The sequence below is a fragment of the Taudactylus pleione genome, unplaced genomic scaffold, assembly GCF_031769625.1.
Source record: "Taudactylus pleione unplaced genomic scaffold, aTauple2 ptg000113l, whole genome shotgun sequence".
NCBI classification, from domain to species: Eukaryota; Metazoa; Chordata; class Amphibia; order Anura; family Myobatrachidae; genus Taudactylus; species Taudactylus pleione.
The window spans coordinates 5,028,422-5,043,288 of record NW_028284515.1 but is presented as its reverse complement, the minus strand read 5'-3'; positions in this window follow the sequence as shown (position 1 = coordinate 5,043,288).

Sequence of the window (14,867 nt, the reverse complement as noted above, 5' to 3'; positions counted from 1 at the left end):
GCAGGAAGCAGCTCAGTATACTGGAGATATGGCTTGGTAGTACACAGATGTAGGAAACAGCTCAGTTTGCTGGAGATATGGCTTGGTAATACACAGATGTAGGAAACAGCTCAGTATGCTGCAGATATGGCTTGGTAGTACACCGATGCAGGAAACAGCTCAGTATGCTGGAGATATGGCTTGGTAATACACCGATGCAGGAAACAGCTCAGTATGCTGGAGATATGGCTTGGTAGTACACCGATGCAGGAAACAGCTCAGTATACTGGAGATATGGCTTGGTAGTACACAGATGTAGGAAACAGCTCAGTATGTTGGAGATATGGCTTGGTAGTACACAGATGTAGGAAACAGCTCAGTATGCTGGAGATATGGCTTAATAGTACACCGATGCAGGAAACAGCTCAGTATACTGGAGATATGGCTTGGTAGTACACAGATGTAGGAAACAGGTCAGTATGCTGGAGATATGGCTTGGTAATACACCGATGCAGATCACAGCTCAGTATGCTGGAGACATGGCTTGGTAGTACACCGATGCAGGAAACAGCTCAGTATGCTGGAGGTATGACTTGGTAATACACTGATGCAGGACACAGCTCAGTATGTTGGAGATATGACTTGGTAATACACTGATGCAGGTCACAGCTCAGTATGCTGGAGGTATGGCTTGGTAATACACTGATGCAGGACACAGCTCAGTATGCTGGAGATATGACTTGGTAATACACCGATGCAGGACACAGCTCAGTATGCTGGAGATATGGCTTGGTAATACACTGATGCAGATCACAGCTCAGTATGCTGGAGATATGGCTTGGTAATACACTGATGCAGGACACAGCTCAGTATGCTGGAGATATGGCTTGGTAAAACACTGATGCAGGACACAGCTCAGTATGCTGGAGGTATGGCTTGGTAAAACACTGATGCAGGACACAGCTCAATATGCTGTAGATATATCTTGGTAATACACTGATGCAGGACACAGCTCAGTATACTGGAGGTATGGCTTGGTAATACACAGATGCAGGACACAGCTCAGTATGCTGGAGATATGGCTTGGTAATACACTGATGCAGGACACAGCTCAGTGTGCTGGAGATATGGCTTGGTAATACACCAATACAGATCACAGCCTGGTATGCTGGAGACATGGATTGGTAATACCATGATGCAGGACACAGCTCAGTATGCTGGAGATATGGCTTGGTAGTACACCGATGCCGGACACAGCTCAGTATGCTGGAGATATGGCTTGGTAATATACAGATGTAGGAAACAGCTCAGTATACTGGAGATATGGCTTGGTAATACACCGATGTAGGAAACAGCTCAGTATGCTGGAGATATGGCTTGGCAGTACACCGATGCAGGAAACCGCTCAGTATACTGGAGATGTGGCTTGGTTATACACCGATGCAGATCACAGCTCAGTATGCTGGAGATATGGCTTGGTAGTACACCGATGCAGTAAACAGCTCAGTATGCTGGAGATATGGCTTGGTAATACACTGATGCAGATCACAGCTCAGTATTCTTGAGATATGACTTGGTAATACACCGATGCAGGACACAGCTCAGTATGCTGGATATATGACTTGGTAATACACCGATGCAGGTCACAGCTCAGTATGCTGGAGGTATGGCTTGGTAATACACCGATGCAGGACACAGCTCAGTATGCTGGAGATATGGCTTGGTAATACACCAATGCAGATCACAGCCTGGTATGCTGGAGACATGGATTGGTAATACCATAATGCAGGACACAGCTCAGTATGCTGGAGATATGGCTTGGAGGTACACCGATGCCGGACACAGCTCAGTATGCTGGAGATATGGCTTGGTAATACACAGATGTAGGAAACAGCTCAGTATACTGGAGATATGGCTTGGTAATACACCGATGCAGGAAACAGCTCAGTGTACTGGAGATATGGCTTGGTAGTACACAGATGTAGGAAACAGCTCAGTATGCTGGAGATATGGCTTGGTAATACAAAGATGTAGGAAACAGCGCAGTCTGCTGGAGATATGGCTTAATAGTACACCGATGCAGGAAACAGATCAGTATGCTGGAGATATGGCTTGGTAATACATCGATGCAGATCACAGCTCAGTATGCTGGAGATATGGCTTGGTAGTACACCGATGCAGGAAACAGCTCAGTATGCTGGAGGTATGGCTTGGTAATACACTGATGCAGGACACAGCTCAGTATGCTGGAGATATGACTTGGTAATACACCGATGCAGGACACAGCTCAGTATTCTGGAGGTATGGTTTGGTAATACACTGATGCAGGACACAGCTCAGTATGCTGGAGATATGACTTGGTAATACACCGATGCAGGACACAGCTCAGTATGCTGGAGATATGGCTTGGTAATACACTGATGCAGATCACAGCTCAGTATGCTGGAGATATGGCTTGGTAATACACTGATGCAGGACACAGCTCAGTATGCTGGAGATATGGCTTGGTAATACACTGATGCAGGACACAGCTCAATATGCTGGATATATGGCTTGGTAATACACTGATGCAGATCACAGCTCAGTATGCTGGAGATATGGCTTGGTAATACACTGATGCAGGACACAGCTCAGTATGCTGGAGGTATGGCTTGGTAATACACTGATGCAGGACACAGCTCAATATGCTGGATATATGGCTTGGTAATACACTGATGCAGGACACAGCTCAGTATGCTGGAGATAAGGCTTGGTAATACACTGATGCAGATCACAGCTCAGTATGCTGGAGATATGGCTTGGTAATACACTGATGCAGGACACAGCTCAGTATGCTGGAGATATGGCTTGGTAATACACTGATGCAGGACACAGCTCAGTATGCTGGAGGTATGGCTTGGTAATACACTGATGCAGGACACAGCTCAATATGCTGGATATATGGCTTGGTAATACACTGATGCAGGACACAGCTCAGAATGCTGGAGGTATGGCTTGGTAATACACAGATGCAGGACACAGCTCAGTATGCTGGAGATATGGCTTGGTAACACACTGATGCAGGACACAGCTCAGTATGCTGGAGATAAGGCTTGGTAATACACCAATGCAGATCACAGCCTGGTATGCTGGAGACATGGATTGGTAATACCATGATGCAGGACACAGCTCAGTATGCTGGAGATATGGCTTGGTAATACACTGATGCAGGACACAGCTCAGTATGCTGGAGGTATGGCTTGGTAATACACTGATGCAGGACACAGCTCAATATGCTGGATATATGGCTTGGTAATACACTGATGCAGGACACAGCTCAGAATGCTGGAGGTATGGCTTGGTAATACACAGATGCAGGACACAGCTCAGTATGCTGGAGATATGGCTTGGTAATACACTGATGCAGGACACAGCTCAGTATGCTGGAGATAAGGCTTGGTAATACACCAATGCAGATCACAGCCTGGTATGCTGGAGACATGGATTGGTAATACCATGATGCAGGACACAGCTCAGTATGCTGGAGATATGGCTTGGTAGTACACTGATGCAGGACAAAGCTCAGTATGCTGGAGGTATGGCTTGGTAATACACTGATGCAGGACACAGCTCAATATGCTGGATATATGGCTTGGTAATACACTGATGCAGGACACAGCTCAGAATGCTGGAGGTATGGCTTGGTAATACACAGATGCAGGACACAGCTCAGTATGCTGGAGATATGGCTTGGTAATACACTGATGCAGGACACAGCTCAGTATGCTGGAGATAAGGCTTGGTAATACACCAATGCAGATCACAGCCTGGTATGCTGGAGACATGGATTGGTAATACCATGATGCAGGACACAGCTCAGTATGCTGGAGATATGGCTTGGTAGTACACCGATGCAGGAAACAGCTCAGTATGCTGGAGATATGGCTTGGTAATACACCGATGCAGGAAACAGCTCAGTATGCTGGAGATATGGCTTGGTAATACACCGATGCAGATCACAGCTCAGTATGCTGGAGATATGGCTTGGTAATACACCGATGCAGGAAACAGCTCAATATGCTGGAGATATGGCTTGGTAATACACCGATGCAGATCACAGCTCAGTATGCTGGAGATATGGCTTGGTAATACACTGATGCAGATCACAGCTCAGTATGCTGGAGATATGACTTGGTAATACACCGATGCAGGAAACAGCTCAGTATGCTGGAGATATGGCTTGGTAGTACACCGATGCCGGACACAGCTCAGTATACTGGAGATATGGCTTGGTAGTACACAGATGTAGGAAACAGCTCAGTATGCTGGAGATATGGCTTGGTAATACACAGATGTAGGAAACAGCTCAGTATGCTGCAGATATGGCTTGGTAGTACACCGATGCAGGAAACAGCTCAGTATGCTGGAGATATGGCTTGGTAATACACCGATGCAGGAAACAGCTCAGTATGCTGGAGATATGGCTTGGTAGTACACCGATGCAGGAAACAGCTCAGTATACTGGAGATATGGCTTGGTAGTACACAGATGTAGGAAACAGCTCAGTATGCTGGAGATATGGCTTGGTAGTACAAAGATGTAGGAAACAGCTCAGTATGCTGGAGATATGGCTTAATAGTACACCGATGCAGGAAACAGATCAGTATGCTGGAGATATGGCTTGGTAATACACCGATGCAGATCACAGCTCAGTATGCTGGAGACATGCCTTGGTAGTACACCGATGCAGGAAACAGCTCAGTATGCTGGAGGTATGGCTTGGTAATACACCGATGCAGGACACAGCTCAGTATGCTGGAGATATGACTTGGTAATACACCGATGCAGGTCACAGCTCAGTATGCTGGAGGTATGGCTTGGTAATACACTGATGCAGGACACAGCTCAGTATGCTGGAGATATGACTTAGTAATACACCGATGCAGGACACAGCTCAGTATGCTGGAGATATGGCTTGGTAATACACTAATGCAGGACACAGCTCAGTATGCTGGAGATATGGCTTGGTAATACACTGATGCAGGACACAGCTCAGTATGCTGGAGGTAAGGGTTGGTAATACACTGATGCAGGACACAGCTCAATATGCTGGAGATATGGCTTGGTAATACACTGATGCAGGACACAGCTCAGTATGCTGGAGGTACGGCTTGGTAATACACAGATGCAGGACACAGCTCAGTATGCTGGAGATATGGCTTGGTAATACACTGATGCAGGACACAGCTCAGTATGCTGGAGATATGGCTTGGTAATACACCAATGCAGATCACAGCCTGGTATGCTGGAGACATGGATTGGTAATACCATGATGCAGGACACAGCTCAGTATGCTGGAGATATGGCTTGGTAGTACACCGATGCCGGACACAGCTCAGTATGCTGGAGATATGGCTTGGTAATACACAGATGTAGGAAACAGCTCAGTATACTGGAGATATGGCTTGGTAATACACCGATGTAGGAAACAGCTCAGTATGCTGGAGATATGGCTTGGTAGTACACCGATGCAGGAAACCGCTCAGTAAACTGGAGATGTGGCTTGGTTATACACCGATGCAGATCACAGCTCAGTATGCTGGAGATATGGCTTGGTAGTACACCGATGCAGGAAACAGCTCAGTATGCTGGAGATATGGCTTGGTAATACACCAATGCAGATCACAGCCTGGTATGCTGGAGACATGGATTGGTAATACCATAATGCAGGACACAGCTCAGTATGCTGGAGATATGGCTTGGAGGTACACCGATGCCGGACACAGCTCAGTATGCTGGAGATATGGCTTGGTAATACACAGATGTAGGAAACAGCTCAGTATACTGGAGATATGGCTTGGTAATACACCGATGCAGGAAACAGCTCAGTATGCTGGAGATATGGCTTGGTAGTACACCGATGCAGGAAACCGCTCAGTATACTGGAGATATGGCTTGGTAATACACCGATGCAGATCACAGCTCAGTATGCTGGAGATATGGCTTGGTAGTACACCGATGCAGGAAACAGCTCAGTATGCTGGAGATATGGCTTGGTAATACACCGATGCAGGAAACAGCTCAGTATGCTGGAGATATGGCTTGGTAATACACCGATGCAGATCAAAGCTCAGTATGCTGGAGATATGGCTTGGTAGTACACCGATGCAGGAAACAGCTCAATATGCTGGAGATATGGCTTGGTAATACACCGATGCAGATCACAGCTCAGTATGCTGGAGATATGGCTTGGTAATACACTGATGCAGATCACAGCTCAGTATGCTGGAGATATGACTTGGTAATACACCGATGCAGGAAACAGCTCAGTATGCTGGAGATATGGCTTGGTAGTACACCGATGCCGGACACAGCTCAGTATACTGGAGATATGGCTTGGTAGTACACAGATGTAGGAAACAGCTCAGTATGCTGGAGATATGGCTTGATAATACACAGATGTAGGAAACAGCTCAGTATGCTGCAGATATGGCTTGGTAGTACACCGATGCAGGAAACAGCTCAGTATGCTGGAGATATGGCTTGGTAATACACCGATGCAGGAAACAGCTCAGTATGCTGGAGATATGGCTTGGTAGTACACCGATGCAGGAAACAGCTCAGTATACTGGAGATATGGCTTGGTAGTACACAGATGTAGGAAACAGCTCAGTATGCTGGAGATATGGCTTGGTAGTACAAAAATGTAGGAAACAGCGCAGTATGCTGGAGATATGGCTTAATAGTACACCGATGCAGGAAACAGATCATTATGCTGGAGATATGGCTTGGTAATACACCGATGCAGATCACAGCTCAGTATGCTGGAGATATGGCTTGGTAGTACACCGATGCAGGAAACAGCTCAGTATGCTGGAGGTATGGCTTGGTAATACACTGATGCAGGACACAGCTCAGTATGCTGGAGATATGACTTGGTAATACACCGATGCAGGTCACAGCTCAGTATGCTGGAGGTATGGTTTGGTAATACACTGATGCAGGACACAGCTCAGTATGCTGGAGATATGACTTGGTAATACACTGATGCAGGACACAGCTCAGTATGCTGGAGATATGGCTTGGTAATACACTGATGCAGATCACAGCTCAGTATGCTGGAGATATGGCTTGGTAATACACTGATGCAGGACACAGCTCAGTATGCTGGAGATATGGCTTGGTAATACACTGATGCAGGACATAGCTCAGAATGCTGGAGGTATGGCTTGGTAATACACTTATGCAGGACACAGCTCAATATGCTGGATATATGGCTTGGTAATACACTGATGCAGGACACAGCTCAGAATGCTGGAGGTATGGCTTGGTAATACACAGATGCAGGACACAGCTCAGTATGCTGGAGATATGGCTTGGTAATACACTGATGCAGGACACAGCTCAGTATGCTGGAGATAAGGCTTGGTAATACACCAATGCAGATCACAGCCTGGTATGCTGGAGACATGGATTGGTAATACCATGATGCAGGACACAGCTCAGTATGCTGGAGATATGGCTTGGTAGTACACCGATGCCGGACACAGCTCAGTATGCTGGAGATATGGCTTGGTAATACACAGATGTAGGAAACAGCTCAGTATACTGGAGATATGGCTTGGTAATACACCGATGTAGGAAACAGCTCAGTATGCTGGAGATATGGCTTGGTAGTACACCGATGCAGGAAACCGCTCAGTATACTGGAGATGTGGCTTGGTTATACACCGATGCAGATCACAGCTCAGTATGCTGGAGATATGGCTTGGTAGTACACTGATGCAGGAAACAGCTCAGTAAGCTGGAGATCTGGCTTGGTAATACACTGATGCAGATCACAGCTCAGTATGCTGGAGATATGACTTGGTAATACACCGATGCAGGAAACAGAACAGTATGCTGGAGATATGGCTTGGTAGTACACCGATGCCGGACACAGCTCAGTATACTGGAGATATGGCTTGGTAATACACAGATGTAGGAAACAGCTCAGTATACTGGAGATATGGCTTGGTAATACACCGATGCAGGAAACAGCTCAGTATGCTGGAGATATGGCTTGGTAGTACACCGATGCAGGAAACAGCTCAGTATACTGGAGATATGGCTTGGTAATACACCGATGCAGATCACAGCTCAGTATGCTGGAGATATGGCTTGGTAGTACACCGATGCTGGAAACAGCTCAGTATGCTGGAGATATGGCTTGGTAATACACCGATGCAGGAAACAGCTCAGTATGCTGGAGATATGGCTTGGTAATACACCGATGCAGATCACAGCTCAGTATGCTGGAGATATGGCTTGGTAGTACACCGATGCAGGAAACAGCTCAGTATGCTGGAGATATGGCTTGGTAATACACCGATGCAGATCACAGCTCAGTATGCTGGGGATATGGCTTGGTAATACACTGATGCAGATCACAGCTCAGTATGCTGGAGATATGACTTGGTAATACACCGATGCAGGAAACAGCTCAGTATGCTGGAGATATGGCTTGTTAGTACACCGATGCCAGACACAGCTCAGTATACTGGAGATATGGCTTGGTAATACACCGATGCAGGAAACAGCTCAGTATGCTGGAGATATGGCTTGGTAGTACACCGATGCCAGACACAGCTCAGTATACTGGAGATATGGCTTGGTAATACACTGATGCAGGAAACAGCTCAGTATGCTGGAGATATGGCTTGGTAGTACACCGATGCAGGAAACAGCTCAGTATACTGGAGATATGGCTTGGTCATACACAGATGTAGGAAACAGCTCAGTATACTGGAGATATGGCTTGGTAATACACCGATGCAGGAAACAGCTCAGTATGCTGGAGATATGTCTTGGTAGTACACCGATGCAGGAAGCAGCTCAGTATACTGGAGATATGGCTTGGTAGTACACAGATGTAGGAAACAGCTCAGTTTGCTGGAGATATGGCTTGGTAATACACAGATGTAGGAAACAGCTCAGTATGCTGCAGATATGGCTTGGTAGTACACCGATGCAGGAAACAGCTCAGTATGCTGGAGATATGGCTTGGTAGTACACCGATGCCAGACACAGCTCAGTATACTGGAGATATGGCTTGGTAATACACCGTTGCAGGAAACAGCTCAGTATGCTGGAGATATGGCTTGGTAGTACACCGATGCAGGAAACAGCTCAGTATACTGGAGATATGGCTTGGTAATACACAGATGTAGGAAACAGCTCAGTATACTGGAGATATGGCTTGGTAATACACCGATGCAGGAAACAGCTCAGTATGCTGGAGATATGGCTTGGTAGTACACCGATGCAGGAAGCAGCTCAGTATACTGGAGATATGGCTTGGTAGTACACAGATGTAGGAAACAGCTCAGTTTGCTGGAGATATGGCTTGGTAATACACAGATGTAGGAAACAGCTCAGTATGCTGCAGATATGGCTTGGTAGTACACCGATGCAGGAAACAGCTCAGTATGCTGGAGATATGGCTTGGTAATACACCGATGCAGGAAACAGCTCAGTATGCTGGAGATATGGCTTGGTAGTACACCGATGCAGGAAACAGCTCAGTATACTGGAGATATGGCTTGGTAGTACACAGATGTAGGAAACAGCTCAGTATGCTGGAGATATGGCTTGGTAGTACACAGATGTAGGAAACAGCTCAGTATGCTGGAGATATGGCTTAATAGTACACCGATGCAGGAAACAGCTCAGTATACTGGAGATATGGCTTGGTAGTACACAGATGTAGGAAACAGGTCAGTATGCTGGAGATATGGCTTGGTAATACACCGATGCAGATCACAGCTCAGTATGCTGGAGACATGGCTTGGTAGTACACCGATGCAGGAAACAGCTCAGTATGCTGGAGGTATGGCTTGGTAATACACTGATGCAGGACACAGCTCAGTATGCTGGAGATATGACTTGGTAATACACTGATGCAGGTCACAGCTCAGTATGCTGGAGGTATGGCTTGGTAATACACTGATGCAGGACACAGCTCAGTATGCTGGAGATATGACTTGGTAATACACCGATGCAGGACACAGCTCAGTATGCTGGAGATATGGCTTGGTAATACACTGATGCAGATCACAGCTCATTATGCTGGAGATATGGCTTGGTAATACACTGATGCAGGACACAGCTCAGTATGCTGGAGATATGGCTTGGTAAAACACTGATGTAGGACACAGCTCAGTATGCTGGAGGTATGGCTTGGTAAAACACTGATGCAGGACACAGCTCAATATGCTGTAGATATATCTTGGTAATACACTGATGCAGGACACAGCTCAGTATACTGGAGGTATGGCTTGGTAATACACAGATGCAGGACACAGCTCAGTATGCTGGGGATATGGCTTGGTAATACACTGATGCAGGACACAGCTCAGTGTGCTGGAGATATGGCTTGGTAATACACCAATACAGATCACAGCCTGGTATACTGGAGGTATGGCTTGGTAATACACTGATGCAGGACACAGCTCAATATGCTGGATATATGGCTTGGTAATACACTGATGCAGGACACAGCTCAGAATGCTGGAGGTATGGCTTGGTAATACACAGATGCAGGACACAGCTCAGTATGCTGGAGATATGGCTTGGTAATACACTGATGCAGGACACAGCTCAGTATGCTGGAGATAAGGCTTGGTAATACACCAATGCAGATCACAGCCTGGTATGCTGGAGACATGGATTGGTAATACCATGATGCAGGACACAGCTCAGTATGCTGGAGATATGGCTTGGTAATACACTGATGCAGGACACAGCTCAGTATGCTGGAGGTATGGCTTGGTAATACACTGATGCAGGACACAGCTCAATATGCTGGATATATGGCTTGGTAATACACTGATGCAGGACACAGCTCAGAATGCTGGAGGTATGGCTTGGTAATACACAGATGCAGGACACAGCTCAGTATGCTGGAGATATGGCTTGGTAATACACTGAAGCAGGACACAGCTCAGTATGCTGGAGATAAGGCTTGGTAATACACCAATGCAGATCACAGCCTGGTATGCTGGAGACATGGATTGGTAATACCATGATGCAGGACACAGCTCAGTATGCTGGAGATATGGCTTGGTAGTACACCGATGCCGGACACAGCTCAGTATGCTGGAGATATGGCTTGGTAATACACAGATGTAGGAAACAGCTCAGTATACTGGAGATATGGCTTGGTAATACACCGATGTAGGAAACAGCTCAGTATGCTGGAGATATGGCTTGGTAGTACACCGATGCAGGAAACCGCTCAGTATACTGGAGATGTGGCTTGGTTATACACCGATGCAGATCACAGCTCAGTATGCTGGAGATATGGCTTGGTAGTACACCGATGCAGGAAACAGCTCAGTAAGCTGGAGATATGGCTTGGTAATACACTGATGCAGATCACAGCTCAGTATGCTGGAGATATGACTTGGTAATACACCGATGCAGGAAACAGCACAGTATGCTGGAGATATGGCTTGGTAGTACACCGATGCCGGACATGCCGGACACAGCTCAGTATACTGGAAATATGGCTTGGTAATACACAGATGTAGGAAACAGCTCAGTATACTGGAGATATGGCTTGGTAATACACCGATGCAGGAAACAGCTCAGTATGCTGGAGATATGGCTTGGTAGTACACTGATGCAGGAAACAGCTCAGTATACTGGAGATATGGCTTGGTAATACACCGATGCAGGAAACAGCTCAGTATGCTGGAGATATGGCTTGGTAATACACCGATGCAGATCACAGCTCAGTATGCTGGAGATATGGCTTGGTAGTACACCGATGCAGGAAACAGCTCAGTATGCTGGAGATATGGCTTGGTAATACACCGATGCAGATCACAGCTCAGTATGCTGGAGATATGGCTTGGTAAAACACTGATGCAGATCACAGCTCAGTATGCTGGAGATATGACTTGGTAATACACCGATGCAGGAAACAGCTCAGTATGCTGGAGATATGGCTTGGTAGTACACCGATGCCAGACACAGCTCAGTATACTGGAGATATGGCTTGGTAATACACCGATGCAGGAAACAGCTCAGTATGCTGGAGATATGGCTTGGTAGTACACCGATGCAGGAAGCAGCTCAGTATACTGGAGATATGGCTTGGTAGTACACAGATGTAGGAAACAGCTCAGTTTGCTGGAGATATGGCTTGGTAATACACAGATGTAGGAAACAGCTCAGTATGCTGCAGATATGGCTTGGTAGTACACCGATGCAGGAAACAGCTCAGTATGCTGGAGATATGGCTTGGTAATACACCGATGCAGGAAACAGCTCTGTATGCTGGAGATATGGCTTGGTAGTACACCGATGCAGGAAACAGCTCAGTATACTGGAGATATGGCTTGGTAGTACACAGATGTAGGAAACAGCTCAGTATGCTGGAGATATGGCTTGGTAGTACACAGATGTAGGAAACAGCTCAGTATGCTGGAGATATGGCTTAATAGTACACCGATGCAGGAAACAGCTCAGTATACTGGAGATATGGCTTGGTAGTACACAGATGTAGGAAACAGGTCAGTATGCTGGAGATATGGCTTGGTAATACACCGATGCAGATCACAGCTCAGTATGCTGGAGACATGGCTTGGTAGTACACCGATGCAGGAAACAGCTCAGTATGCTGGAGGTATGGCTTGGTAATACACTGATGCAGGACACAGCTCAGTATGCTGGAGATATGACTTGGTAATACACTGATGCAGGTCACAGCTCAGTATGCTGGAGGTATGGCTTGGTAATACACTGATGCAGGACACAGCTCAGTATGCTGGAGATATGACTTGGTAATACACCGATGCAGGACACAGCTCAGTATGCTGGAGATATGGCTTGGTAATACACTGATGCAGATCACAGCTCAGTATGCTGGAGATATGGCTTGGTAATACACTGATGCAGGACACAGCTCAGTATGCTGGAGATATGACTTGGTAATACACCGATGCAGGACACAGCTCAGTATGCTGGAGATATGGCTTGGTAATACACTGATGCAGATCACAGCTCAGTATGCTGGAGATATGGCTTGGTAATACACTGATGCAGGACACAGCTCAGAATGCTGGAGGTATGGCTTGGTAATACACAGATGCAGGACACAGCTCAGTATGCTGGAGATATGGCTTGGTAATACACTGATGCAGGACACAGCTCAGTATGCTGGAGATAAGGCTTGGTAATACACCAATGCAGATCACAGCCTGGTATGCTGGAGACATGGATTGGTAATACCATGATGCAGGACACAGCTCAGTATGCTGGAGATATGGCTTGGTAGTACACCGATGCCGGACACAGCTCAGTATGCTGGAGATATGGCTTGGTAATACACAGATGTAGGAAACAGCTCAGTATACTGGAGATATGGCTTGGTAATACACCGATGTAGGAAACAGCTCAGTATGCTGGAGATATGGCTTGGTAGTACACCGATGCAGGAAACCGCTCAGTATACTGGAGATGTGGCTTGGTTATACACCGATGCAGATCACAGCTCAGTATGCTGGAGATATGGCTTGGTAGTACACTGATGCAGGAAACAGCTCAGTAAGCTGGAGATCTGGCTTGGTAATACACTGATGCAGATCACAGCTCAGTATGCTGGAGATATGACTTGGTAATACACCGATGCAGGAAACAGAACAGTATGCTGGAGATATGGCTTGGTAGTACACCGATGCCGGACACAGCTCAGTATACTGGAGATATGGCTTGGTAATACACAGATGTAGGAAACAGCTCAGTATACTGGAGATATGGCTTGGTAATACACCGATGCAGGAAACAGCTCAGTATGCTGGAGATATGGCTTGGTAGTACACCGATGCAGGAAACAGCTCAGTATACTGGAGATATGGCTTGGTAATACACCGATGCAGATCACAGCTCAGTATGCTGGAGATATGGCTTGGTAGTACACCGATGCTGGAAACAGCTCAGTATGCTGGAGATATGGCTTGGTAATACACCGATGCAGGAAACAGCTCAGTATGCTGGAGATATGGCTTGGTAATACACCGATGCAGATCACAGCTCAGTATGCTGGAGATATGGCTTGGTAGTACACCGATGCAGGAAACAGCTCAGTATGCTGGAGATATGGCTTGGTAATACACCGATGCAGATCACAGCTCAGTATGCTGGGGATATGGCTTGGTAATACACTGATGCAGATCACAGCTCAGTATGCTGGAGATATGACTTGGTAATACACCGATGCAGGAAACAGCTCAGTATGCTGGAGATATGGCTTGTTAGTACACCGATGCCAGACACAGCTCAGTATACTGGAGATATGGCTTGGTAATACACCGATGCAGGAAACAGCTCAGTATGCTGGAGATATGGCTTGGTAGTACACCGATGCCAGACACAGCTCAGTATACTGGAGATATGGCTTGGTAATACACTGATGCAGGAAACAGCTCAGTATGCTGGAGATATGGCTTGGTAGTACACCGATGCAGGAAACAGCTCAGTATACTGGAGATATGGCTTGGTCATACACAGATGTAGGAAACAGCTCAGTATACTGGAGATATGGCTTGGTAATACACCGATGCAGGAAACAGCTCAGTATGCTGGAGATATGTCTTGGTAGTACACCGATGCAGGAAGCAGCTCAGTATACTGGAGATATGGCTTGGTAGTACACAGATGTAGGAAACAGCTCAGTTTGCTGGAGATATGGCTTGGTAATACACAGATGTAGGAAACAGCTCAGTATGCTGCAGATATGGCTTGGTAGTACACCGATGCAGGAAACAGCTCAGTATGCTGGAGATATGGCTTGGTAGTACACCGATGCCAGACACAGCTCAGTATACTGGAGATATGGCTTGGTAATACACCGTTGCAGGAAACAG